This window comes from Hemicordylus capensis, chromosome 4 (assembly GCF_027244095.1).
Source record: "Hemicordylus capensis ecotype Gifberg chromosome 4, rHemCap1.1.pri, whole genome shotgun sequence".
In the NCBI taxonomy this organism is placed as follows: Eukaryota; Metazoa; Chordata; class Lepidosauria; order Squamata; family Cordylidae; genus Hemicordylus; species Hemicordylus capensis.
Window position 1 is genome coordinate 219,310,176 of NC_069660.1, and position 23,754 is coordinate 219,333,929.

A 23,754-nucleotide genomic window follows, 5' to 3' on the forward strand; every position below is an offset into this window, starting at 1 on the left:
ATAATCAACTTGTGGAATTCTCTGCCACAAGATGTGGTGACAGCCAACAACCTGGATGGCTTTAAGAGGGGTTCGGATAACTATCATCGGCTACTAGATGGAGGGCTATTGGCCTTGTATCTCCAGCCTCAAAGGCAGGATGCCTCTGAGTACCAGTCGAAGGGGAGTAACAGCAAGAGAGAGGGCATGCCCTCAACTGCTGCCTGTGGCTTCCAGCGGCATCTGGTGGGCCACTATGTGAAACAGGATGCTGGCCTAGATGAGCCTTGGGCCAGATCCAGTAGTACTGTCCTTATGTTCTTGTGTTCTTCCTAACACTGCACTGGATGTCAGCCATGGTTTTCTCCTTAAATCTCCTCTTCTCCCTCTTTTTCTATCTCCTATGATACACTCAACCATGATTTGCATAACTTTTCTCCAGCTTGTACTTTCATAAAACAGGGGTTCCCAAGCATGAATCCCCAGATTTTGTTGGATTACAACTTGCATCATCCGCAGCCACAATGGCCTTTAGATAATTACATCAAGGCATTCTTGGTAGTTCTTCAGTGGCACATATTAACAAAATGGCTGGCGGGGGGGGGGGAATGCTCAGAAGCAAATAGCAGGCATCTGGAGAGTTAGTTTATGTATGATTAACTGGCCCAATAGTGGGTTTTTAACTTCTCACAAAAATGGCTTTCTTGCTTAAGCAGAAGGCTGGAGAAGCACTCACAGAATACTATGCACTACTAGTTTGAAAAGAGGTCAACCAATATCAACACACCTTCTTCTGACATTATACCGCTTGTGTGAGTAGACCACTCAGTAAGCTGCTAAATGCACAAGTTATAGCTGAGCCATAATATGTTCTGTTATGAACCCTAAGGTAAGAAACAGTCCAGGTCATGGCTGTGAACAGCTTAAATCCAGGTCACACTCAACTATCCTCCCAAATAGAATTAGTCTCAAGCTGGGCTGATTTGTTTGCTTTGTAGAAGCAGCATGCCTTAAGTCAAAAACAACAGGTTGCTTTTCAACAGTATTGGAGACATTCTGCATAGTCACTGAAAACCTGGAACTCTGCTTTATCTTGTCATAGGCAATAGGGATGTATGAATTGGTTTATGTCCAAATTTGACTTGAAACTGGGTGATTCAAGTGATTCACCCTCAAATTTAATCACCCTTGAGGATGCTTACCAGATTTGAAGTTGAGTTGAATCACCCTCAATTCAAGCTCGAATCAATTCGGCAATTCAAGCCTCCATTTTGTCCCCAGCCATCTCCATTTCCCCTCCTCCAAGCTTCTGCCATCACTGCCGGGGTGAATTTTTAGGAATGTTTATGTGTGGATTCTCAGTTGTGAATGACTTCTGACAAGTGATAATCCACAACATATAAAAACTCCTAAAAATTTACCCCTTTGCCCAATTCCTTTGGAAGTTGAGTGGCAGTTGGCACCCATGGGGATCTGCCATCCAACCCACTTTGGTGCCCCAACCCTTAAAAATTCAGCTGAATTGTTTTGAATTTGAATCAAATCAAATTCAAATCGAATCAACCCATATTTGAGGGCTGCAGATTTGAGCTCGAATTGAGTCAGGCTGATTCAATTCAAACTCAAATCAAATCACAAAAATCTATTCATGAACATCCCTAATAGGCAGCCTGTTTGAACCTATCCACCATTAGCACCATGCTTGTTTAGCCCCCGCGTCAATATATTTCCCTTCCCACCCCAAAGCTCATCTATACTCTCACCTTGTATCTAAGCTTGGTCATGCCTGTCTGCAAATGTGTGTGACAAGGACTTCTGTGATGTATTGCAGTTTGTCTTGTTATGGTGCTGAAGTAATCCAAGAAGCAATTCTGGCTTTAAGTCTTTATACCACATTACTGTTGAAACATCAAGAGCCTTCAGGGCAAAAGAATGGCATCTCTATATCTTAGCATTCCTGCTGGATCAGGCCCAAAGCCTATCTAGTCCAGCATCCTATTTCACACAGTGGCCCACCAGATGTCTCTGAGAAGCCCCCAGGCAAGAGATGAGGGCATGCCCTCTCTCTTGCTGTTGTTACCAAAATTGGTATTTAGAGGCATCCTGTCTCTGAGGCTGAAGACCACTATAGCCACCAGCTTAGTAGCCATTGCTCGACCTGTCCTCCATTAATTGGTCTATGTCCCTTCATCAACTTTTCCAGTTTTAGCAATCAAATGCATGTATTCAGAATTCTTCCTGGGTGTCACAAGCCATAGTATGTTGTTATGGTTAAACTCTCAAACTGTGAATTGCATTTCAGTCCAAAGCGGAACTGAAATTCCCCATCAAATCATGGCTTCCAGTTTTGGTGTGGAGGGCAACGCAACCCAATTTAATAGAAAAAAATTATGTAGTTTTTATAACAAATTCAGATAACACAACTGGAACTGGAAAAGGTGCAGAAGAGGGCAACCAAGATGATCAGGGGCCTAGAGCACCTTTCTTATGAGGCAATGCTACAACACCTGGGGCTTTTTAGTTTTAAAAAAAAGACGACTGTGGGGAGACATGATAGAGGTCTATAAAATCATGCATGGTGTAGAGAAAGTGGATAGAGAGAAATTCTTCTCCCTCTCACATAACACTGGAACCAGGGGTCGTCCCATCAAATTGATTGCCAGGAAATCTAGGACCAACAAACAGAAGTACTTTTTCACACAATGCATAATCCACTTGTGGAATTCTCTGCCACAGGATGTGGCGACAGCCAACAACCTGGATGGCTTTAAGAGGGGTTTGGATAACTTTATGGAGGAGAGGTCTACTAGTCGGAGGGCTATAGGCCATTTCCAACCTCAAAGGCAGGATGCCTCTGAGTACCAGTTGCAGGTGAGAGGGCATGCCCTCAACTGCTGCCTGTGGCTTCCAGCGGCATCTGATGGGCCACTGTGCGAAACAGGATGCTGGGCTAGATGGGCCTTGGGCCTGATCCAGCAGGGCTGTTCTTATGTTCTTAACTAGAACCTAATGTGCAGCCAAGACCCATAGATCAATTTCCTAATTTGTTTATTTTCTAGGTGAGGTTAGCTTCCAGTTTATGAAAGGTGGGATAGTTTTGATCTTTAAAAAAAAGAAAGATTTTTTGCAAAAATTGGAGAGCATTTTGGCAAATAAAAATAGAAATCAATCCACAAGAGTACTGTACTGGTTTATAAATTAAACTACAATGTAGTCTGTAGTTGCAGTTTGTCTAAGTGAGGCTACAAACCTGTTGGAATTCCATTAAAGTGTTATAATAGAGCTCCCTTTTGATATCTAGGTGGAATCTCTTAATCTGCCTCCATCATTTCTTCCTTGCTAATCCCAGAGAAGACCGCCTAGAGACCAAGTCCAACAAAGCCAGTCCAACAAATGGTCACTTCTAAGGCACGACTACAATTGATCACACTCTCCTTTACATCCAGTTTCCAGGAGCCCAAGACATATGGGTCAAGTAATATGCATCTGCCAGATAATATGTAGTTTTTGAGCTAGAGCAGGGTGGCCAGGCCAACCTGAGACTCTCCAGCTGTTGCTGGATTACAGGTTCAATCCTCCTCAGCCACAATAAATTGCAGGTGGGGTGATGGGAGTTGTAGTCCAGCAAGAGCTGGCGAGCCTCAGGCTGGCCACCTCTGCCTTCGAGATAAAGATACTGGTGCTGCACGCACTGGACTCTAGATTTCTATGCACCTTTTAGACATTGTGACCAATACCTGGGAGCCTGCTACATCTTAAGTAGACCCACTTTTGCAAATGCCGTTGCATGAATAGTCCTTACACAGTTCCCCTACTGGAAGTAGGTTACTGTCCAGTTAGGCTGGAGATCTGTGCGATCCAGCATGTGCTGCATTTTCACTTGTCGTCTTTGCAATTTTGTCCAACTCTCAAGAAAAGGATCGTATGTGAAATTAAGCAAACAGTTAAGAAAAGTTACACTCAAAATATGTCTCAGTTCTTTTATTCATTAAGAGCAAGCAATTTTGCAGGCATAAAGGGAGCCATTGTCGCATAAACAAAAAGTATGTACAACTGTGGAAGTTTCATCTTCTCTTTTATACAGTTATTGAGTGTTTATTTCTCTCTCTCTTGCCAGTAGGAACTGCTTCTCTTTTGTTGAAAAACTCTCCTGACTGCATGCACACACACTTCTTTATATACTAGGGTGATTACTGAACCTCTGTATTGCAGATGAGTCATTTTAATCTTCGTCCCTACCATCCTATTAAAATCACTTAGCTATGTATTATCGGGTAGTAATAAAAAGCTATGATAAATTCTAAGTTAGTTAAGAAATCTGTTCTAAATAAATTAAGATGGCTCTGTGTTAATTCTGAATTGATTACACATTTGGAAGGTTTGCAGAATGCCAGATTCATTGCCACCTCAGACTATTTTACCAATAGCTACTGCTGTTTCGCACGTATTAAGTGCCAGCAGGGGGAAAGGCTGCTGAGCTGTTGGCAAAAGGAGTGAAGTAATACAATTATACCATGGCTGACACTGCTTACTGTCTCAGGGCGCATATTCACTCCAAATTCAAACTAGCATGGAATCAGTCCAGACAAACTCTGTGAATTGTAAATGTTTGGTGAGAATGCTAGAAATCTTTTGTAGACCTCTCTAGGCTCTCTCATAAGACTAGGCATGGGCTTTTTGTGGGAGGCGAGGGGGCAGTACCCCCAAGATTGAGTCAGTCCCATTGAATCTAGTGGGGCTTATTCCCAGGTAAGTGATTATAGGATTAGGTAAGTGGGTATAGGATATACCTTGGGACACCCATTGGACTAGGATTTCCAGGTTTCCTTTATGGAGAGCTATGACAGTGTGTAGAAGGTTTAAGTGTGATTTGTCCTTGTAGTGCAAATTCTTTCTCTGGTGTGAGAGCCCTTATTCAGCTCTTGTATTGAGACTGATTTGGGGCCCAGGTAAGGAATCGGCCTCAATTACCTTCTTACTAGTAGTAATATTTTACTGTATCCCAGAAAAGCCTTTGAGTAATCTCAAATGTTGAATGACCATTGTAATCGGCCTTGGGGGACCTATGGGCTGGGACGTGATCTACAGACTCAGTCCTCTTCCCAACGTGAAGCTTCTTTTCAGCTTCTGAAATTTTTTCAATTTCTTTTGGGAGAGAGGGATTCTCATTGGTATTGCGGTTGGTTGGTTGGTTTTAATCCTTGCATATTAAAAAATGTATAGTTGAAGAAGGAATGTTAGGGGTATAACAGCAAGAAGGCTGGTCTCTCCATGGAAAGAGGATAGGGTGCAAGTATGTACAGCAAGGCACAGGCACGCACTCTAGGTGCTTCTGCAAGCCTGACATTTCCTACACCCCAAATCGAGCTCATTTCAGAGCTCTGGAGCTTGTCTTTTTGAGATTGCTTTGCCATCATCCCCCTTGTTTCTTGCTGCCTCTTCTTCCCCACCCAGAGATGACTGCTTTATTTTGTAACAGCATGTCACTCCAGCAGATATCATAGGATGTACCTGGCAGTAAAGGCCAGTCCCTGAGGCTATATCACTTCAGATTGCTCTGTGTGTGTATGTTGCACGATAGATGCGCTCCTTCATCCAAGAGACAAAAAGCCCTGCACACAGAAAATACAATGTTTAGGAGAAGTCTAGGCTGGGCTCTTCCTCCATGATGTCTCGTTGTCTTTGTGCAGGAAACCTTTTTGTATAGTGGAACATTCAGTCATGTGAGTCCCCCAACTGCAGTCTGAGAATCGGATGTATTCCCTCATGCTGTTCGCGAAAGCTAGACCCAAGCCTCATGAGCTAGCTCTCCAGTGGTGGGCACTTTCTTAGCCATTGCTAAGAAAGGAGAAGAAAACTCATGGTTACTGCTTCTGTTTAATTTCCCTCCAGAGTTACATTATCTGTTAACATTGTATTTTGAGTCAATAGACTCCACAGATACTTTTCCAAGCTTTTCTGAAATGTTCAGAATGTCCAAATCTTTTTGATACTGAGCTTTTCCAGCATAGATGGCTTTCACGTTCAGTCGTTTGTAATGTACAAACAAGAAGTAGAACTGGATTTTTTTGCCGATGGTTGTCTGAAATGTTAGCTCTCCTCTCTTCCCCGACTCCCGGATTCAGTTTTTGTTTATTACAGTTTAGTCCACTTGTAACACTTGGATGCTTGCCATATACTGTTTACTGTAACAAGCATGGAAAAGCTTACTTCCTGGACTGCACTCCCAGAGACTAAGGTGAAACGTCTGGCAGGTGTGAACAAACATAGCTCTTCCATTTGAACCTGTGTAATGTGTTCCATATAGGGCCCCAGTCCTAAACTAACAAAGGAAAATTGGACTGCTGCCCAAGATAAAATATTAACACTCTGATAGGCAATGGCCCGGTGAAACTGCTAAGTTGGCGCAGCCAACACTAGAGTATCGTGTCCTTTGGTTTTTTAATGTTTGCTTGTACATTTTCTTGCAGGAGCAGTCAGGATGCAGCAAGCAACCAGAGGTGTAAGGGGCTCCTCCCAGTGAACAACAAAACTGGATGCCTCTGAGGCCTTCCCTTCACAACTCTCTTTCTTAGGTTTGTGAAATATTTTTGTGGGTTTTTACACCTTTTATATGCCTCGGTTTAAAGTGCAACCAGGAGTGTAGGGACAGTTGAGACAAGGAGTGTGGCAGCAGCGGGCGGGGGGGGTCACCACTGCCCTGCAACTGCCTCTCCCACACTCTCCAGCCACGATTCCAGAGCTGCCCCAATCCCAGTGAGAACAGGTGGACCCTTTAAAGCAGACTTGTTCTCACTGGCATCTGCACAGCCCAGCCTTTCAGAGCCAGCACAGGTGCTTTCCAGATTACCCACTCAACAGTGGCAAAATGCTTCGGTTCGGGCAAATCGCCTTCAAAACGTAAATAGCAAAGTGCCCAGCAGGGGGAGCAGTCTCGCGAAAACTAACAACTGGAAAATGCAGCAACCTTTTTACACCAGACATACAACGTTATAGCCATAAATTGCTGTGATTAAATCTGAAACAAGGCATCAAAAATGTGAATGGCACCCTGCTGTCAGTGTAGGGACTGCGGTGTCACCACACAGGAAGTGCAGAAGCACACTTTGGAGAGACGTCGTGACCCCGTTGCAGGGTCTAATTTGGAAAGCGCCACAGCCCTGCTAGCTTGGTGAAATCATCAGGCCCACTGGTGCAAAACAGATAGGTGCGGTGAAGACAGGCAGTGATGGTGAAGGCTCCTGAGCAGATGGCAGCAGCAGACACTTCGGGGTAAATCTAGCCTCTATGTGATCCCCTCCATACTAGTTAAAGGGCTTCAAAAGCCCTGTGTGAAAAGCTTTCTGGAGCCAAGAAGTCAACCTGGGACCTCCTGAATGCAAGTAGATGCTCTACCACTGAGCTGTGGCCCAATCTCCTAAGGGGAATATCTTAAAGCAGACAGTGCTCAAATGTAGTTACCCATCCAAATTTAAACCAGGTTGAACCCTGCTTAGCAAAGGGGAACATTCATGCTCGCTACCACAAGACCAGTTCTCTCCCTGCAAGGTGGGGATCTGCCACCTTGCTCTGTACCTGTGCATGCAAAATTAGAAACAAGGGCCACTGAATTCAGTGGACCTTATTCTCCAATAAATACATGTAGGATTGTAGTTATCCTGCCTTGAGTTTTCTCTTCAGCTATTTGTTTTCTGAGTGAATTGAACATTTCTGTTAGTTGTGTAACAAATGTGGTTTAATGAGACTTGCTTATTCAAAACCAAGTGCGTAGACCAAAGATTTGGCAGTGTAGCCCTCTTGGTTTTGTAAAAGTGGCCCGTGGAGCTATTTGAGAGGGTTTAAGGAAATGGCTGATAATTTAATAATGGACTGAGAATCGTCTCCATCAGAGCTTATGCAAATGGTTCCATACAGGCTTATCTAAAATACATGACCAAGGAGGCCAACAGTAGTTTCTCCCATTGCTGCTTGTTGTCTATTTTTACTTATCACAGCCAAACTTGAATCCCTACCATGACAAACTTGGAGAACCTGTGTGGTTTTTCAGTTCCAGACTCTGTATTTCCAAAACTTGCAACACACAGCTCAGCTTTCCTGCATGTCCAAATTCTGCTTGCTGTTGCTCTTTTCATGCCAACTCTTCCTCTTGTTTCCCGTTTGACCTCTTGTGTCTCTCTGCAGAAGAGGGCAACCAAGATGATCAGGGGCCTAGAACATCTTCTTTATGAGGCAAGGCTACAGCACCTGGGGCTCCTTAGCTTAGAAAAAAGGCACTAGAGGAGATACATGATACATGTATCTATAAAACTGTGCATGTTGTGGGGAAAGTGGTTAGAGAGGGATTTTTCTCCCTCTCTCACAACACCAGAATCAGGGGTCCATCCCATTAAACTGCTTGCCCAGAAATGTAGGATCAAATAAAAGGAAATACATTTTCACACAGCGCATAATTAATTGATGTAATTCTCTGCCACAATATGTAGTGATGGCCACCAACTTGGATGACTTTAAAAGGGGTCAGGTCCAGTGTTTCCTCTAAGGTGTGCACGCAGTCACGAGTTTTCTCAGTGAATTTTAGACCCCGCTCCAGTTTAATCAGGAAGGTCCCACTCTGAATGCATGTGTGCACACACAGCCTTGATACTCCTGCCCAGAATAAAACTCATTACGCACACAGATGAAAAAAAATGAGAGAGAACACTGGTCAAGTCGATCAGTGGCTACTAGTTTTGATGGCTATAGGCCACCTCCTGGCTCAGAGGCTGGATGCCGCTAAATCCCAGTTGCAGGGCAGCAACAGCAGGAGAGAGGACATGCCTTCACTTCTTGCCTGTGGGCTTCCCAGAGACATCTGGTGGGCCACTGTGGGAAACAGGATGCTGGACCAGATGGGCCTTGGGCCTGATTCAACAAGGCTGTTCTTATGTTCTTAACACCCTTAAAGGAAATGACTGCTTTGAACTGCATAGTTTATAGTAGTATTGCATGCTATAAGACGGAGAAATAAGGGATGACCACATGTAACTGATTATTGATCTTTGAGAACAGTTATAGTGGCTGACATCCAGAGCCACAGAGTATGTTTGGGAGGACACCTCCATCCTCACAATAATGAGGAACCCAAAGCCTGAAATACATCCTAATGCCAATACAAAGAGAGAGATTTTGTAGTAGTGCTTAAACCAGTGTGCTTCATTTCAAGGTCTGTGAGCTGGGGCAGCCCCATCAGCTCCTTGATTGTCTGTTAGCCCTGTGCAAAGCTTTGGCTAAATGCAAATGCAAAAAGCTCCCCTGGCACTGTGCAGAGGCAACTATTCCCACCGCTCAGTGCTGTAGTTTCCCTAGTTCTTTTTAAGACTTCTTTAAGGAAAACAAAGCCCTCTTGAGCCCCCTTACCATCTTGGAAGGTGTGCACAGAGCCCTGGGAAGTGTGTAGTCCTTCCCAGCACTTTCCCCCAAAAATCTCTATGGGGAAGGCACTGGGAAGGACTATACTTCCCAGCAGTTTATTCTCACCTTCTAAAATGGCACTGGGGCTTGACAGAGCTCTGTTTCTCTAAAAGCACCCACCCCCACCCCCACTCGCCGGCCTGGCTCTGGGAAGAGCACAGCACTAGCAGAGGTCAGTCCAGTGGGAAATAGGTCTCACATGTAAACTTGTTGGGGGTTTTCTTTGATTTGCCAAAGCAGTTTCACCTGGAAAATAATGACGATCACTGGCTTAGATCTTTATGTATAGGATTCTGTGCAACTCTCTCATTGTAGCAGCTCAGGGGATTCAAGATTCAGAACTAATCTGCCTTGGCCTTGAATATATAGGAGGTGTTGTATATTTCTACAACCCAACACTGAGCAGACTTGCATCGGTGGGGCTTTGCTGATAAAATGTGCCCCACTGTTTGTGTATTGATGGGGAAGCAGGGAGAGGAAAATATGCAACCCAAGAGATGTACAACCAAAGGGATGGTTTTCAGATGAGCCTGAAGCCACTAAATAGCCCTTGGCAAATTTCACCAAAGGTAGGGATGTTTGTTTTGCTGTTTTGGCCAACATCCAAGTGGGGTCACTGCTGAAGCTATGTGTAACTCTTGGGTTTCTATTTATGTAGGAGCTGACAAATGTTTGTTTTGGTTTTAGTCCACAGGCTTCGCACCCCTAAGCTTCACTTTGAGGTTTCATGTTGAGTGAAAAATAAAGAGTTCTGTCTGGTTTGGGGTTAAAACCTCAAGTAACCACAGTCTTCTCTCTAGAGTCTACAGGGAAAGGAGAAGGTTCACTGGAAAGGGCTAGATGTGCTGAGCTTTGTGAACTTTTCAAGGGAGCACTGGTTGGATAGTGATTGAACTCTTTCCCATAAGATCTATCAGAGCAGGCAGAGTGATACTTCACATGTCTCGGATTTATTTTTCTAAAGTCAGTATCTCAAAGTTCTCAGCCTGTTCGGGGGTGGCGGGTGGGGAATGCATTGGAGAACTGTAATGACACTGAGGAAACTATTTGTCTCACATCCAGTTCACCAACATTTTGACAGTGCTGCCTACTTCCTTCTCTGCTGAACTCTTTCCCACCAGCAGCACACAGCTCCATCTGTTGTTCCTAGCGTTTTGTTTTGTGAGAGCAAAATTGCCCACGAAGGTCACCTGGACATGAGCTCGACTGAGGTTATAGACAAACACATTGAAAATGTAATCAGGCATTATATGCCTTATGCTGTATCTGACAAATTGCAGAAGACTTTTACTACCCCCTTGACTCAATGATCCCTGGGAAAAACCTGCTCTGGATATAATGGGGCCTTTCATAACCAACCCACAAAGCAAGCATTTGTTAAAGTCATGGTGGGTTACTATTCCAGGTGGCCAGAAGTTTCATTTGCTGACAGCATTACTACAAACAAGGTGATTCAGGTAATGGCTGCAGATTTTGCGAGGAAACGTCTTCCTATGGAGCTAGTGACTGACAATGGGACACAGCTTATCTCATTTGAAATGGAGCAATATTTGCATAACCATGGGATAAAACAGAGGACTCTTCCCTCAAGGGAATGGATTAGTGGAAAGAATGGACAGATTAGTGAAAGAAAGTTTACAACTGGCTACTACTCAACAACAACCCTGGAAAGAGGCAATATGTGGAACTCCATTTGCTTATCAAACTACTCCTCATTCTACTACAGGAAAATCACCTTTTGAGCTGCTTAGAGGATGCACAGCTACCTCCAAACTTACCCAATGGCAACAACTGATAGGGCTTTCCATGCCATCTCACCCTTAGGATGCAGAGATTCAAGCTCGGGTAAGGGAGAAGCAGCGGAAATATAAATTGTATGTAGATCAGAAATGGGGTGCGAGATAGCGAACATTTCAGGTGGGGGAGGTTGTTCGAGTATGACTGCCTTATAAAGTGAGAAAGGGATGCTCCGAATATTCTGGTCCAAAACAAATAATCAGAATCTGAGGAGATTCTATCCTATTGAATGATGGAAATAAATGGAACAGTTCAAGACTTTCCAGCATGCATACTATGAGACAATAGGGAAGGGAATCTGATCTGAGAGGATTTGAAGAGGAATTTGATTTTGCCTCCAGTTTTGACCTTGCAGATGAGGCTGATGAAAGTTATGGGCAATCCTCGGCACCAGAAGAACAAACAGCCCCTGTGCCAGAGAACCCAGGAATTAGGAAAAGTGTGCATGACAGGAGACCACCTAAAAGACTTCAAGACTTTGTCACTAGATTTTAAATCAATTCAGTTCTTGGTTGTTATAAAGGGGAGGGATGTGTTGTATTCTATCCAGTAATCTTTTGCAGTTTGTTTATTTGGACATTTGTCCCAGGGGGGATGCTGTAGAGAGTGTGGGGGAGAGAGGAGTCAGAAAGGAAAAGGGAGGGAAAGGAGAAGGAGAAAATGGAGTTGTTGCTGAATAAACCTTTAGTTAAATCTACATAAGATTTCCTTGTGTGTATGGGAGAGGTCACTATAAAACAACTTTCTTGTTCGATAGCTATGAAGGTTTCAGAAACTGCAGACTGCTGGGTGCCCTCTACCTATTCCCCTTTGATGTATTTTTCTGATTTGAAAAAGGCAGTTTGGCAAAACCACTGTTTTTCCGCCTATCTTTGTGTTTTATGCTTTAATCTGTTCATTTAATCTGCTGATTTATCTCTCTGCACCCTAGTTAATGCCCTACCAGATTATCCAAAATTGCCTGGTTTAATGAATATAGATTAGAGATACGGCAATCTAGATTATAGATGTTAGTTTAGCATGCATTTAAATATGGCAGTGTCCTCTGGTTAAAGAATTTTAGTTAATGAATCATTGGCTTTTAAATTGTTATCTATTTGTGAAACAGATGGCTGCCATTTTGAAATATTAAGGGAAGTTTTAGCTCAACGTATCACTTGAATAAGTGGTGGTTCTGTTTGTTATTAGATGGAAAGAGCTGGTCTAGCATAATGGCTAAGAGTATGAGCTGAGAAAGGAGCCCTTCAGGTCCCACTTCAGCCACAAAAACACGAAGTGGCTCTAGGCAAGCCACTATTCTCCCAATCTCACTCTCTCAACTGCAACTGGGAAAATTTTACTGGTGTGTCATGCAGTGATTTTGCTAGGATTACTAAGGTCATGTGCATGAATAGGGGTCAAGAAATGTTGGCTCAGTTCACTAGCCAGACCAGATTTATTTAGATTTTTAACTCATCAAATGGTTCCTCGAGCTATGTTGGTACATTACTTATCAGGGTTTTTCCCACTCGGCAGGCATCATTTTTCACTCATTACAGACTAGTAGACTAGAGCATGAAGAGCTTTGAAAACAGTAAAGCTCCATATAATTACTATATACTATAATTCTTTAGTATGTTCTTTTCCTTTTCCTGTTCAGGGGCGTATCTAGGGTAGGGCAGGCAGGGCACGGGCCCTGGGCGCCACTTGAAGGGGGCGCCATTCTCTAAAATTTTTTTAAAAATTAAAAATGGTCGCTGAAAACAAAATGGCCACTGCACATGCTCAAATGGCCTATGTTTTTAGTGGCCATTTTGTTTTTTTTTTTAAATTTAAACGGCCACGACACATGCTCAAATGGTCCCTGCGAGGCCCTAGAGGCCAGCGCAAGGAGGGGGAACATTTGCAGATGCCCCCCAGCCTTTAGGAAGCACCCCAAAGGGGCTACAGATAAAAAATAATAATATAAGTCACTGTACACATATTTAGTTTGGAACTATGTACAGAGAATCAGGGCTTGTGAATACTGAGCTGAAGCTTATGAGCTAGGATTGTATTCATTTGTTCTTACTTTGCTTCTTGTGATAAGTGAGTCAAATGTGACATCTTAATAATATGGCTATTAATGGTGAGTTTGTCTTTGAATCAGTGTGAAATACTTAGTATTAAGGCCCACTGGGAGTTACTTGCGCTCTTTCTCTCATTTTAACTGTCTTTCTGAAAGACTAGAATATATTCCAAGCAGTGACACAGTTTACTCTGCATACCCTTTAATTATTTTCAGAGTATCTGGGAAAAGCCAAATTTTCCATTTATTTTTAAAACTTACATAATAGTGATGCTACAATGCATAGTAGAGAATTAGACAGGTACTTCTGTTTAGTTTTTGACGTACACCTCCACATAGTATTTGGGTATTTCATGAGCCCCAGCATACTGAAATTTGTAGTTTTCCAGCATTTTTTGGTCTGGCTACGTCCACTGCTAAATAGTTTTTGAAATATTAAAAGATTAATGAGTTTGACTTGTATTTTTGAGCTGATATTATGGCAAAGTTATCTGAAAGATGGGTGTCAGATGTTTGGACAGGGGGCGCAATTTCAGTGCTTGCCCTAGGTGCAATTTTCCCTAGATACGCCTCTGTTCCTGTTAGAGCAAAAATTGACTTTTTAAAAGTGTCCCTAATTTGTAGTCCTATAGAATGAAATTGTCCCTCCCTAATTAATCAACTAAATCTCAAGTTGATTAATCTGCTGATTAAAGCCTGCAGTCTTAATAACAAAGTATTTAATATGTATGTATTTTATTATGCATGGGGGTGTGAATTATTCATTATTTATTTATTTATTAGATTTATATACTGCCCTTCCAAAATGGCTCAGGGTAGTTCACAACATGATAAAAACAATTAAAACAAATTAACAATTAAAATCAAACTATTAAAACACAATAAAACCAATAAAACAGCTAAAAGCCCTGAAAATCAGGGCAACAGTTTAAAACAGTTTAAAACTATTAATCATTTAAAACTCCGGAAGGCCAGGCCAAATAAGTACGTTTTAAGGGCTCTCTTGAAGGACAGCAATGATCTCAAATTACGAATTTCTGCCAGGAGTGCATTCCATAGCCCAGTAGCAGCTACAGAGAAGGCCCACCTCTGCATCGCCACCAGACGAACTGGTGGCAACTGGAGACAGACCTCCTCAGATGACCTTAACGTGCAGTGGGGATCATGTAAAAGAAGGCGCTATCTTAGATAACTCAGACCTAAGCTGTTCAGGACTTTAAAGGTAATAACCAGCACTTTGTATTTTGCCCGGAAACATATTGGCAGCCAGTGTAGCTGTTTCAAAACAGGCATAATATGGTCTCTCCGGGTTGCCCCAGAGACCAATCTGGCTGCCGCATTCTGAACTAACTGAAGTTTCCGGACTACGTACAAAGGCAGCCCCACGTAGAGCGCATTGCAGTAGTCAAGCCGAGAGGTTACCAGCTGATGCACCACTGTTTTGAGGTCATCCTCTCCGAGGAATGGATGCAGCTGTCGAATCAGCCGAAGCTGATGGAAAGCACTCCTGGCCATGGCTTTCACCTGAGATACCAGGGTGAGGCCTGGGTTCAGGAGTACTCCCAAGCTGCACACCTGCTCCTTCTGGGGGAGTGTAACCCCATCCAGCACAGGGAGATCTAACTCATCCCTCAGATTCTGAGCCCCCACAAAGAGCACCTCCATCTTGCTTGGATTCAGCTTCAATTTGTTCTCCCTCATCCAGCCCATTACTGCCTGTAGGCAGGCATTTAGAGAATGTGTGCCATTTCCTGAAGATGAAAAGGAAAAGTAGATTTGGGTGTCATCAGCATACTGATAGCACCCAGCACCAAATCTCCTGATGACCTCACCCAGCGGTTTCATGTAGATATTAAAAAGCATTGGTGACAGAATGGAGCCCTGAGGGACTCCATATAACAGCTCCTGTTTTGAGGAGCAACTGTCACCAAGCTCCACCATCTGGAATCTACCCGAGAGATAGGAGCAGAACCACTGCAAAGCAGTACCCCCTATCCCCAACTCCCCCAGGCAATCCACAAGGATACCATGGTTTATGGTATCGAACGCCGCCGAGAGATCCAGAAGAACCAGCAGAGTCACACTCCCTCTGTCAATTCCCCGGTAAAGGTCATCCATCAGGCCGACCAAGTCTGTCTCAACCCCATAGCCATCCCTAAAGCCAGTTTGAAATGGATCTAGATAATCAGTTTCCTACAAGACTGCCTGGAGCTGGTCGGCCACCACTCTCTCAATCACCTTGCCCAACCAAGGGAGATTGGAGATTGGCCTGTAACTGTCCATCACTAAGGGATCCAGAGAAGGCTTCTTTAGGAGTGGTCTAATCAATCCCTCCTTCAAACAAGGGGGCACCCTACCCTCCCTCAGTGATGTGTTTATGATATTAACTAGGCCATCTCCAACAATCTCCCTGCTAGATAGAAGCAGCCAAGTCGGGCAAGGATCCAGAGAACAGGTGGGAGGCCGCACCGCCACAAGCAGCTTGTCCACATCCTCAGGAGTCACAGATTGAAACTGATCCAATCTAATACTGCAAGAGGGATTGCTGGACACCTCCTCCATAGACCCTGCAAAAAGAGTGGAGTCCAAGTCGGCCCAAATACAGGAGATCTTGTTTGCAAAAATTATGCCAGTCATTTGCAATTTGTGGTAGTTTAGTGAGAAATTACTTTTAATTTCCCTGTTTTGCTTGTATATAAGACTATTTACTGGCATCTTGTCGGTTGTGTATTTGGATAAGGCTGCATCTGTAAAGTGGTCCTTTGTGCCTCCTAGTCCTGGACCAATGAAAATTCTCTTTCTGCTGAGAACCAATGAAAATACACACTTGCTGCCTTGTGTGTTCCCCCCTCCCCCTTTCAGCCTGCTTTTATCTGAATAGTTTTCTATCTTGCTCTGTCTTTTCCTTATCCTGTATACACTTATACCTTGCTTCTATGTCAATTTCCATGTGAGTGCTGTCATGTTAAAATTCATAGCTTGCATCAGGGTGCTGCAGAAAGCAGCTGCCTACGTTTGGAAGCCTTTGTATCATCTCATCACAGCTTCCAGTCCCATTCCAGGAAGAAATAGAAGGTGGTATTGGCAGGGCGGTGCCACGCATTTGCAAACAGAGGGCACGGAAGACTCTGTGCCACCTGCTCTGCCACTTTGCACAATAACCGAAGCAAAACCCAGCACCAGCATGGTTAATGGTTTGTCCGATGGCAGAGTTCTGCCAGTAGCCTTTTTGCCAGCTAGCTGCTTCCTTGTTACCAAGCTCCTGGAAGCAAGGTGGCTCGCAGAGAGGAAACGTTAACCTCTGGGAGACCTGGGAGCAAGCCAGAGAGAGAGAGAGGTCTCGGGATCTTACCTGGCAGTTTAAGGGATGTACAGTGTTAATAAAGGAAATACAGTGACACACCGTGTCTGCCGGAACAAAACTGGTAAGGGCAATTTTCTTGTTCCCTTTCTGAGAAATTCACAGCACACACACACACACACACACACACACACACGAACGACACACCCGTAATGTCAGGGGATATCTTGGCTATTTACTGTCACGTGAGTGAAAGCTACTTTCCATGCAATAAAACAGAAGCTTCTTGCCCTGGTTATTTGTGTAGCATGTAGAGCCTTTAGTAAAGCCAGCAGTTGGGGAAATGATTAATGTTCCTTCTGTGTCCATGATTGTACCAGGACAAGCCTTACCTACATAATGAATCCAGCATGGAACAGTAGCAGGGGGAAAGAACAGCCTAGGTGAACATCTTATTTGTCTGAAATAAATTATTCAGAGTGCAGTTTCAAATAGAGATTGCAGGGAGAGATAATGGCATTGGGGAATCCCCCCCACCCCGCTGCCGCCCCCAGCCTGCTCAGCTAAAGACATGGTGCATGCTTTTCAGGAATTCACTTAAGTGGAATCAGCTTTGAATAATGCAGCCAAGAAGTAATATTGCTGCCATCCAGCTAGTGTCTGTGGAACAGCATCCTCAGTATTGCTTCACAAGGCAAAAGCATACGCACACATAGGTGCAGATATGATATTCTGTGCAGAAGCGTATGTACACATGATGCTCTTTTAAAGGAAATTTCTCCATAGCTACAAGAGAGGAGCATGTGCTGGCTCAAAATTATTATTTGTTGATGTCGCCATTATTCCCATGAAATAGTTGACCGCATCAGCATCCGGCTGCCAGTGCATCATGTGGTTTCCCATGCGATGCTGGGCTTGTTGCAGTTTGGAAAAGAGAGCTCTTGTGACTCTGCACTCCTGGACTGCAACATTCAGCAGCGCAGATATCGAAATCCAGAATGAGAGAAATAAAGTTGTTCTATGACTGGCATGATTCTGATGATTTGATTCTAACTCTCCATTTTGGGGGTGGGGTGGGGGGCACTCCTTAACTTCCTGCAGGATTCGAGCCATGCTGTTTGGAAGGAGCGATTTCGTCTTCTCTCAGAGCGATGACGCTGCACCACTTTCGGCATATTCTGCTTCCCCCATTTACCTGGGTGGCTGCTGTTGCTGCTGCCGGGGTTACTACTGCCTGCCTGCCTGCCTGCCTGCCTGCATCTCAGCCTGGCTCATACTATGGGAGAATCACTTGTCTGCACATTAACGAAAAGACATGATGAAATCTGGATGCTACATTTTGTTGTTGCTGCTGGAAAAGGAGGAATGTGTGATGCAAGGTTTTATTTTTATTTTTCCAACGGGTGAAAATGTGAGTGGTTTGGGGAGCAAATATTTCAAGAAATAACTATGCCAGGTAATCTGGTGTATACAGCAAGGGCATCGATAGCAATCCAGCCCGAATGCCAAGAGCATCCACAGGAAGAATCCAGCCTCTGCTGCTTGAAGGGATTATTATGGGGAAAGCCATGGTGATGCAGTGTTTCACCTCAGAGGAGCTGTGCTGGAGATGGATAAATAAAGTATCTGATACGTGTGACTGTCAGAGCATAGCCATGGGAGGAAAAGCGTGGAAGGGAGCAAGCCAACAAATAAAAAGGAACGAGAAAGGCTGCTTGCCGTTTGCCCGGCTCTGGATTGCTCATTCCAGCGACGGTGATAATGGCATGATTTACAGAAACATGTCTGGATGGAAGGACTCTAAATGGTCTGAACACTCCCTAATGCAGTTATGGAGGAAACAAAAGGTGTAGGTGGCTGAAAACACACAAACACCTTGTGGGGGGAAAGAGAAGTGTACGAGTGTGTGTCTGTATGTGGGCTTGAACATATGTGCATTATGAGAGAAAGATTTCTGACTCGGGAATGCATAGGAAATCTTTCAGGTTGCTGGATCATCCTGGTTTGTGGTGCGTATTTTCAGCTACCGCTATATACGTGTTTTTCCAGATTCAGTGCTTGCCTTTTCGAAATGGGCAAAATTCTGGAAAGCCTCTTATTTCCTTTAACACCTTGAAGTGTTGAATCTTCTATACAGTCGAGGGAGGCACTGCGCTCTCTTTCTCTCTCTGTGCTGTCTTCATCTTTAAGATCTTTCTAAACACAGCTGCACTTGGTCTTGTGAAAAATTCTATATTGTAAATAGAAGTGTGGTCAGTCTAATCAAAATAAATGATCACAGATGACTTTTGTAGCTCAGCTGGCAATGCCTCATTTTCAGATGGTGCAGTGTTCAACCAAGAAGAAATCAGCAATGTATTTACATTTTTAATGCATCTCAAAGTCAGCCTGTAATTTGAAAAAGGGGAGCTTAGAGTCCCACTGAAAAGGCTCAGTGCTCCATTCTGGCAAGGACTTGCTCTGAAATGCTCTCTGGTTATTGTTCTGTTCTGTTTTAACAACTGCTGGACTTGTTATAATACAGCCAAAGAGCCATCCTTAATATGGCAGACACTGCTGGATTGCTCAGGGTGGTCATCGTGCAATGGGCCAAATTAATCTGAAGGAAGCAAAAGCTGCAGATAAACGGAAGAAGCTTAGCAGCATTTTAGCAGCTGCCTATTTGGGGTGTGTGTGTGCGCACACATGTGTGTGTTTAAATCCAGAGACCATAAATTCATCTTAATGTGTATCCAAGATTTCCCAGCAGTCACAGTAACCTATCTTGCAAGACGCCTGCCTACCCCTTGCACGATTTGTTACCAAAGAGAAAACACTGTTTGTTGGATTATATCTTAGCCAGCTGTTGGAGAACAGGAGATCTTATTACTCCTGAAGTGTAGTTTTTCTGTTTGTTTTAAAGAAAGAGAGAGAGAGAGAAAAAACCGTGGGGTTAGGAAAATACATTTTGCTCTGCTGGAGACGTGCACCTCTTCCTACAGTACTGTGCCTCCAACTCTGGTCTCAGACATTTTAAAAGGAGGGAGATGGCTGGCAATGAGGGAGAGACTGGTAACTGATGTAAAGCTGCAGAGACCAGCAAAATGTCAGCAGCTTGTAATTAGCTGCTCATGGTTACGTCAGTGGCCATATCTTTCCAAGAATAACTGTGATGCATGCCACAAAGTGAGGAAGATAGTCGCAGGCTAGTTATCAAGCTTGGTTCAAACAAGGGCAAATGGATTAATGAATGTGCTGTGTGTATAAACCAAATATGGACGGATTACGTGTTATGAGGCTTGCTGAGTTCTGCATAGTTGAGAATGGAATTATAAAATTGTTTCAGGAAGGGAGGTGTGAAGAGTACTTGCTAAGGAAGAAGTGTGAACCTTTTTTAAAAAAATGCAGCCTGGTTGCCCCTAGCAAATACCTTTGGCTCTCTGCAGGCTCCATCTAGCACATACAGCTGGCTGACAGGGACACGCCACAAATGCAAAAGAGGGAGAAAATGGCAAGGGCAGATGTGATGTTTGCCCTGAAACGAGAATGCAAAGAAGCCCCCACTGAATTAGCTTGCTGCCTCACAGTGTGCGTGCGTTTTGTGTTTTTCTTTTTTGCCATACTCTTCAGCTGTAGTGTGAAATGGCTTATTATCAGCCTTTTCCATTTCAGCATGGAGAAGGGGGGTTCAGATTTGTCAGATTCTGTACAGCATTTTAAATCCTAAGCAAATCCTGCAAAAGCTTCCTTGGGAATCTTTCAGGAGCTTACAAGCACACGGGCTCTGTTTTGGATCTGCATTCACAGTCCTGCCACATGCAAGCAGTGAGGACCTGGGAGGTGCCTTCAGTGCTATCCTGGCTTTTCTCTGCAAGCCTTTGCAACATGCGGTTTGTATTTCTCCCCTTCTGTTCGGCACTGCCCAAATTGCTCCAAGCCTCTTCGGCTTCCCCAGCTTCCCAGAAGAAGTCAGCCTCAGTTCAGCTCTTGTTTATTTAGTTCTTTTTAATAATATGCCTAAAATAGACGGCATTGTGCAAACATGGGCTGGGAAAACACACATTTGTTTGGAGGGGAAGGCTGTGTGTGTAACACGAAACCAACAGCTCTTTTGTGTTGCCTGTAATGCAGTTTAAACATCCTTTAATTACTCAAAGGCTTACAAAAGCTGACGTGCTATGAGCCGTGCATTTTAGATGTGAGCCAAGTGCATGTCATGCCTGGATCCAGAATAGTGTTATTCTGTGCATCCAACTAGGTGGAAGGATTTCATTTGGTCTGCGTCTGAGTTCAAACAGCTGGTCATTAATGCAGGCCCCATCTCCAGAGTGAAGCAGCCGTGGACGTGAATGGCTGCCTGATTAAGGCTGCCCCTCGGAGGCTCCTCCATCCAGCAGCCTTGCTTGCAGCCGCATAATGCAGCCGGATTGGATGGTGCTCTAACAGGGTAGTATGTCATTGTGTCGCTGAGCAATTGAGGTTATTATGGGGCAGGGCTGACAGACGGGACACTGGGGTTACTAGACCGTGGCATTTTTAGAAATACAGTCCTGACCTACTTAGAGTTATTCTTGCTGGCTGGCAGCTGCATGGTGCATGGAGCATCCTGATAGGCTGTGGCTGTTGCTAGGGGGAATTAGCATGAATTTTTCCACATGCAGTTCTCTGTGTCTGAATGATAAAAGCTGACTGGAATTAAAGAGATTCCGTTCAGCATTATGTAGATTTGTCTCCCTTATTTCCTTGAAACAGAGAAAAGGAGCAAAAGACTATTGATTCTTTGACCCATTTTTCTAGCCAGGGGAGGCAGCATCTTGTTCTGTTTTCGTTTCTGAAATGGTGGTGTCGAGGGAAAGGGATCTTTAAGACAAGACAACTGCTTCTCTCTCTGATTCACACTGGTTTGAGGCAGGCATTCTCCCCATCTTTCTCATTTCCAAAGAGAATGCACAACTCTTATTCTGCATTTTCCTCTAAGCAAATGACTGAATTCTTTTCTAAACAAACAATCAGAGGTGGGTGGGTAGGTAGGTAGGTAGGATGCTGAGTTTTGAAGCATGTATATGCCAGCTTTTGTTACATGACATAATCCTTAGCTATTTTTAGTGATGTCCATTTAATTAATAGGTGGAGTTCAGTTCTCCCCACTTTAATATATACACACAGAGAGAGACGGGGATTTCTGCAATGTTGCATGTCAAGTTTATGTGGAAAATTCCTTCCCAGAAGCATAAGCATATTGAACATGCTCCCTCAAGGACTGCCAATCTATTTGATAAGATTTTCCCTGTCCCTGGGTTTAAAGAGATCTTTAAATGCTCACTTTGAAATAAATTTCTTTTAGAGAGCACTTGCTCTCTCCTGTTAATGTTAGCATTATTTCTTCTGTTGTCAGCTCTGACTTTTGGGTGGCGATACTACGCTCATTGAAAGGGCAAATAAAACACCACTGTCAATCAAGACTGCTTGGGTATAATTATGAACCTTGCTATCTTTGGTTATGAAAGATCTGTAAAAGTCACATTTCCCTTTTTGTGGTGGGACCTTTTGCTATTCAAGGATGGACAGAGTATTTTATTAAATTTATTTTCATCATCACTGAGATCAGTTTGAAAGGAATGAACAAAAAGAACTGGCAATAGAGAAGCAGACCAAAAGTCAAGCATTTGAAATTAATTATATGAAATAATTAATTTGATGACTGGATATGCAAAGAAAGATGATCTGGATTTGGGTTTTCTTTTGGTACAGAATCTTGTGGGAAACTCTCTTAACTACCCATCTTGTCTCATTTCCAACTTCATGCTACTATTATTTATAGTTCTTGACATTAAAAATAGCAAAAGCTTAAGGAGACTAAGGCTCAAACTACATATCACTTTAAACATGCAGTTTAAATGAAAATAACACACATGGGGCCCCCAATCCAGATTGAGAACACAGAGTGGGGGAGTGAGCTTTAACTTTTCACTGTTCTGATCCAGATTGGGCCTGCCACGAGTGTTATTTACCTCAGGAATAAACTCTTCTTGGTACCAATGAGAGAGTCCTCTCAAAGTGAATAGCACTCATGGGGTTCATTCTAGAGAGAGCCCATGGCAAGAAGGAAAGAGCTAAAGCCCCTACACAGTGGCCCAAGTCTGTATTGGAGGGGTGCTTATATCTGATGTTATCATTTAAAAAAACAAAACCAGGCATGAGCGGGCTCAAGCTGTGCATTAAAAGAATTGAAAAGATATTATTGAACATCACAAAATCAGCTACAGATTGACTACACATAGAAAAAATAAAATAAAAAGTAGCCGCCCACACAATGCCACTAATTTACCATTCTCTGGGCTCAGTTTTGATTTCACTGAGGGGGCATGGACCTCTTTAACATCTTCTGGTACATCTGGAATCTGAAAGTTTATTTCAGATTAAGCTTCAGGCCATTTAGAGTAGGGATGTGCATGGGTCCGGACCGGTCCGGCGGTCCAGCACCGAGGGGGGGTCTACCTTTAAGGGCGGGGGTAGATCCTACCCCTCCCGCCGCTCTTCCCCCTCCGGCGCTGCAGTTTAAAAAGAAGTTTTTGGGGCGGCAGCGTTCCTCGCTGCTGCCCCTGCCCCCGTCGTTGCCTGGAAGTCCCCGTAAGATCAGCACGGGGGACTTCCAGGCAACGACGGGGGCAGGGGCAGCAGCGAGGAACGCTGCCGCCCCAAAAACTTCATTTTAAACTGCAGCGCCGGAGGGGGAAGAGCGACGGGAGGGGTAAGTTCTACCCCCCCGCCCTTAAAGGTAGACCCCCCCTCGGTGCCGGACCGCCGGACCGGTCTGGCTCCAAACCGGTACAGAGGCCTCCAACATGGCCTCCGGACCGGTTCATGCACATCCCTAATTTAGAGTCTAGCCCAATCTGAAATGGATCAGTAACTGCCTCAGTTCCTGCTATGGTATTCACTTGAGCCTTTCATCGCAACCACACTTTCGCAGCCACACAGACTACACACAGTGTTGACCATCACATGTTAATAGGGCTCTAGTACTATCAGTATCGGGCTTCTCAACCTTGTGTCCCCAGATGTTGTTGGACTACAACTCCCATCACTCCCAGTCAGTTGTCTTGCCTTCAGTGAGATGACCCAAGGCTAGTGGTCAGTGATTCACCCTCAGCCTTAAATATTATTAGATCCAATATCTTTATATTTCTCTAAGGCGTAC

The 23,754-nt window shown here is 44.0% G+C and overlaps 1 long non-coding RNA gene across 16 annotated transcripts in view; it reads left to right on the forward strand.

The window, feature by feature from the left end:
- The window catches only part of LOC128323519 (uncharacterized), a 440,731-nt gene that overhangs the window by 394,732 nt on the left and 22,245 nt on the right, over window positions 1-23,754 (forward strand). For 13 of the 16 annotated variants that reach the window (XR_008306315.1, XR_008306320.1, XR_008306322.1 and 10 more), the window contains 2 exons: window positions 6,450-6,554; window positions 17,676-22,009. This is a non-coding gene — a long non-coding RNA (uncharacterized LOC128323519). Of the gene's footprint in view, window positions 1-6,449; window positions 6,555-10,491; window positions 11,246-16,954; window positions 17,018-17,675; window positions 22,010-23,754 lie in introns of those variants that run through there. The other 3 variants (XR_008306327.1, XR_008306321.1, XR_008306324.1) reach the window with 3 other exon arrangements.